The sequence below is a fragment of the Etheostoma spectabile genome, chromosome 18, assembly GCF_008692095.1.
Source record: "Etheostoma spectabile isolate EspeVRDwgs_2016 chromosome 18, UIUC_Espe_1.0, whole genome shotgun sequence".
NCBI classification, from domain to species: Eukaryota; Metazoa; Chordata; class Actinopteri; order Perciformes; family Percidae; genus Etheostoma; species Etheostoma spectabile.
Genome location: NC_045750.1, coordinates 26,179,284 through 26,185,088, shown reverse-complemented (window position 1 = coordinate 26,185,088; position 5,805 = coordinate 26,179,284). Strand labels below are relative to the sequence as shown.

The 5,805-nt window shown below is 44.2% G+C and overlaps 1 pseudogene; it reads right to left on the bottom strand.

Moving 5' to 3' along the window:
• Positions 1–2,432: 2,432 nt before the first annotated feature.
• LOC116706706 (trace amine-associated receptor 1-like) overlaps positions 2,433–5,805 on the bottom strand; it is an 11,509-nt pseudogene continuing 8,136 nt past the window's right edge.

Genomic DNA, 5,805 nt, shown 5'->3' with positions numbered 1-5,805 from the left:
CAGAGAAATTCCACAGCCACAGAATATGTCCCTGCCGGCTTTCCGTTTCTGTGGATACTATAAGGGGGCGGGGGATAGCAAACACTTCCTTGTTTTTACTAGCCCTGGATAGCCAATAGCTTTGTGCTAACAGCAACTTCTGCCTTTCCTTTTTATCTCTCTGTAACGATTTGGTTAATGACCTTCACCACAAATGGACCAATGTACTTGGGCGCCAACTTCCTAGACTCTGTCCACAGAGTAAGATCCCGGGTAGCCAACCAGACCTTATCCCTCACTGCATAAGAGGGGGCCGGGACACAGTGACGGTTGGCTTGATACTGGTCAGAAACCCTAACAAGGGCTGATCTAGCGCGATGCCAGGCCTGGTGGCAACGGCGAACATGGGTAACTGAACTTAAACTGAGGGAACATACAGATCCTTTTACTGAGAGGGGAACAAAGTGGGTTGGTAGCCGTAAAGGCACTGAAAGAGGGACATCCCAGTGGCGGGTGGCGGGAGTGTATTATGGGCATATTCCACCCATGGCAACTGAGAGGACCAGGAGGTGGGATCAGAAGAAAAGAGGCAACAAAGCGTGGACTCTTCTCGTTGGCCCTCTCTGCTTGATCATTGGATTGGGGGTGGGATCCAGACGAGAGGCTGACAGTACTCCAATGGCCATGCAGAAGGCCTTCCAGACAGCCGGGGTGAACTGAAGACCATGGTCGGAAACAATGTCCCAGGGCAGACCGTGGCCCCTTAATACCTCCTTGACAAGGATATTAGCACTCTCAGTGGCAGAAGGAAGCAACTACAGTGAGAATTACTGTGTTCCCTTCAGATGGGGCAACCAAGTAGACTCCAGCACAAACAAACAACTGGGCGGACCGTTACCGGGAACAGGCTGAGACCGAAGGACCACATTGACCTCCTCCTCAATCCTCCACGTAACAATTCCTGGGGAAGAATGGTTTCAGGTGTGGCCTCAATCTCCTCAACCTTAGAAAACACCCGGGACAGAGCATCCACCTTGCCATTCCACAAGCCTGGTCCAAAGGTGAGTCAAAAATGAAAACATCCAAAAAACAAGGCCCAACTGGCTTGATGGGAGTTGAGATGTCTGGCAGATTGCACGTATGAAAGATTCTAGTGGTCAGCCCAAACGATGAATGGCTGCTCAGCTTCTTCCAGCCAGTGGTGGCACTCCTCCAAAGCGAGTTTGACAATGAGTAATTCCCGGTTCCCCACATCGTAGTTCCCTTCAGCTGAAGACAGACGTAATGTAATACTCCAAGGCTTCGCATTTCTGTTGTGGCCGTGACTGTCAAGAATACTTTTTAGGTCATTCACGTCCCATCTGAGAGAGCCAAGACATGGATAGCAGTTAGCTTCTTATCGTCGTCAACCCCTACAATCTGAGACTGGATCTGAGAGGAGAGTTGTGTTCCTTCAGCCAGGGATAACCAAGAACCAGGGGAGCGCGGGGAGAAGCCAGGATGAAGAATGAGATGACCTCCGAGTGATCTTCTGACAACAGTATCTTTACAGGTTCAGTTTTCACGGTAATACTTGCCAGGAGTTTTTGGAGTGGTAGCTTCAATGGCCTCTGGTAGTTGCTCCTTGGAAAGCCCCATCTGTTTGGGAATTACTAGAATTGTTGGGTCTTTGTAATTTATAGAGTGTGGTCTAGACCCACTCTATTTATAAAGTGTCTTCAGATAACTCTAGTTATGATTTGATACCATAAATACAAATACAATTGAAATGAATTGAATTCCACAAGGTCGGCATCCAAAATCCATCACCCCCCCTAAATCAACCAAAGGGTTAATTTCAACAGACTGATTCGAGTTTATGAGGGTGGCAGGAAAACGGGGTCAGGCTGGATTATTGGGAGGTACGATAGAGCACTGAGGTGCAGTTAACCATAGTCCTCCTAAATCCAGGAGTTTAGAATCCCAACCAGTGCCGGAGTGAGACTCCTTCCTGGCTCTGGAGTTTCATGCCTTAGACCGGCCCACTTCACTTCATGGCTGACAACATTAAATTAATGTAATTAAAACCGTATTAAGTCTGCAATAGCGCACTGTTCTTTACAGCCTTTTAATTCAGTGTATTTATGTAAAAAGCTAACAATATTATTCTTTACAACACAATGGAATTTTTAATTAACATAATTTATTTTCTTTGCAAATAAGTGTTTATGAATAAGCAAATAAGTGTTCATGAATAGCCAAACCTTTAAATAAAATAAATAATATAATTATAATAATAATAATAATAATAATAATAATAATATATTTTATTTATAACGCACTTTTCATTCCAAAGAATCTCAAAGTGCTACACAGGAGAATAATAACAATAAAAACAAATCAGCACAAAAATGCCTTTCTGAATAAAAAAGTCTTCAGTTCAGCTTTGAAAGTGTCCAGGTTCTGTACTGCTCTCAGGTCACTCGGGAGCTGGTTCCAGAGCCGTGGGGCAGCTGAACAAAAAGCTTGGTCACCCATAGTACAAAGCCTTGTGGTGGGGACCTGAAGAAGCAATTGTCCTGTTGATCTGAGGGTGCGGGGGGAGGGTTTCAAGGTGATGAGTTCTTGTAGATATGGTAGTGCATGTCCAGTGATACATTCTTGTGTAAGCATGAGGATTTTGTAGTCGATCCGAAATGAAACAGGGAGCCAGTGCAATGAGTATAGAATGGGAGTTATGTGATCATATTTTCGGACTCTCATTAGGACTCTGGCAGTGCTATTCTGGATGTATTGAAGCTTCTGGATATTTCTGCCAGGCATCCCAGCGAAGAGTCCGTTACAGTAGTCCAACCTTGTGGAAATAAAGGCCTGAACAAGTTTTCTCTGCATCTGGAAGAGTTAGAAGGGGGCGGGTTTGGAGATGTTTCGAAGATGGTGGAGGAGGTTTTACAGATGTGTTTAATGTGATCATTGAAGGTCAGCGGGGGTCAAACCGAACCTCTAGGTTATGACTGAGGAGGAGGAAGTGGAATGATGTTGTGAAGATGAACTGAGAATGGGAGAGGAGGATCTGATGAGGGGTGCCAACAAGTAATGCCTCAGTTTTACTAGGGTTCAGCTGAAGGAAGTTGCTTTTCATCCATGCCTTATCTCATCAAGACACGTGGTGAGTCGTGACATGGCTATGGAGGGGCTTGAGGCAGTCTTGATATAAAGTTGCAAGTCATCAGCATTACAATGGAAGGATAGTCCATGTCTGCTAATGACAGAACCAAGTGGTAGCATGTACAGAATGAATAAGATTGGGCCGAGAACCGACCCCTGCGGGACACCACATGTAACAGGGAGCATCCTGGACTCACATTCTCCCATTATACACATCAGTCCTGCCAGAGAGGTAGGACTCAAACCACTGCAGTACTGTTCCGACAATCCAACTGTGTTGTTGAGGCGGTCCGGAGGATGGTATGACTATTGTGTCAAATGCTGCTGTTAGGTCGAGGAGAATGAGCAGTGATGATGATCCTGAATCAGCTGCCATAAGAAGGTCATTTGTCACCCTGAGAAGGGGCTGTTTCGGTACTTGGGCCCGAACGAAAGCCTGATTGAAATATCTCATAGGGTTGTTGTTTTTTAAATGGATATGAAGTTGGGAGGCAGCTCCTCTTAGAACCTTTGACAGAAAGGTGGATTGGAGATTGGCATGTAATTTCCCAGGACCTCGCGGTCTAGGGTCTGTTTTTGAGTATTGGACGGATGACAGCAGATTTCAGAGCAAGGGGGACAAAACCAGCTTTAAGAGAGTGATTAACAACCTCAGTGATATTGGGCTGACACTAGGAGAATGACTTAAGCAGAACAGTCGGGAGGGATCCAAGATGCAGGTGGATGACTTCATTTTTTTAATGGTTTCCTCAACGTGGCTCAGCTGACCTCAGTGAAGTGCGAAAGGATGGTGTTTTCCTGGGCAGGGGGTCAGAGGACGATGGAAACAGGGAGGAAGAGCCAGATATTGAAGAGCGGATGTTATTGACTTTGTTCTAAAAAAGTCATGAAGCTGTACATCGCTCCCAGTGATTTTTGGTGGATAGAGATGATTTGGGCTTCAAAAAATTGTCTACTGTAGTGAAAAGCTGCTTAGAATTTCCCAGTGTTTTATTGATAAGATTGGAATAAAATTTAGAGCGCGCACCCTTCAAGGACTTAAGATAAGCCTTTTGATGGTCGCGGAAGGCAAGTTTGTGAACAGTTGGACCAGACTGGTAGAGACCAATTTGTGGTCAGACACACCCAGATCTTTTACCTCCAGACAGTTCATAGAGGCCGCGTTAGTAATGACCAGATCTAGGGTGTGGCCCTTGGTGTGAGTAGGAGCCTTCACATGTTGCTGGAGACCAAGACAATCAATTAGACTCAGGAACTCTGTTGCAAGATGACAGGAGGGTTTGTCGATATGGATATTAAAATCACCAAGAATAACAATTTTTGTTGACATGGAACAGAGTGATGTCAGTAAATCATGTATTTCAGAGAGAAATGAGGAGTTTGGTTTGGGGGACGGTATATGGAGAAGCACTGTCATGGAGTACGGGGTTTACATTTGAAGGCCAAACATTCCATTGAGGTAAAATAAGGCAATGGGAAGGGAGAGAGTTTCAGTTCATCCCGATGAATGACAGCCAAACCACCTCCACGTCCGGAACTACGTGCTTTTTCCATGTAGCCATAGCCCTGAGGGCAGGCTTCATTAAGTACTGAATAGTCGCCTTTTTTGTGCCAAGTTTCCACTAGGCACATGAAATCTATGCCTTTATCCAAAATATGGTCATGGATGAGCAGGGATTTATTAGTGAGAGATTGTATGTTGAGTAATTCCATAGTGGCAGGGGACAGAGCTGATGCTGAAAGTCTCTGTAAGCTCCGCAGTACACTGTGATCCACTCCATGTTTTGTATTTCTCCCAGCGCTAGAGGCTCTCAGAGGGAGAAGGTGGGGTGCAGGGTTGATACATTTTCCAAGTGTGACAGTGTTCTGATGACGTCGTTGGTGTGCGACATGCGCAGCTGAAGACCAGATAGAGGGGATCGTCGATGTACCATTGAAGTGGTAAACAAGTTTCGTTCGAATATTCTGTGACAATACCGTGACAATATTTCTTTTCATTTTACATTTAATATTAAAATGTAAAATGAAAGAAATACAAAATAAAATTGAATATTTCCGTAACATTCTATTCTCTTTCAGTCGTGGGCTTTGTATATTTACTATCCTTATTTTAATGATAAAAGTAATAATGGATCAATACTCTATAGAAAAGTAATGTTCGTTTTGTACAAGCGCTAGCATCTTGCACTCTCCTGACTTGCTTAGCTTACCAGTCTCATCGTCTTCATTTGCCATTCGCTTTGCTGGTTTAAAGAAAAAGTTGCTCAGTTTAGCACATCTGGCCACGTCACATTCTAGAGCTTTCCTTTTTTAAATTCTCGCCTTTTCAGCTCCATTTTTGTGCTTTCATTATCTGGTTAATAGCTTCTATTTGCTCGCGGTCGCGTCTTCCACAAGCACCGCTGACTGAAGGGACCAGTGGACCATTTGCGTTGGTGGTTCGGTGGGTAGAAATCACACGCCACCGGTCCCTATCCATTGGCAACTTCCAACCTTGGAGTTGGTCCATTCTTAAATAAAATAGAAAGTTACAGTTAAAAACAATTCTTTTGCCAGGAGACTGTTGGTTTCATGTCCTTAGGAACAGATCATAGCAAGTCTATTTCAATGGTCTATTTTATAAGAAATAAAACTTAAATCTGGTTTTAGCTATACTTGTAAAATTAATGATTCAAAAGG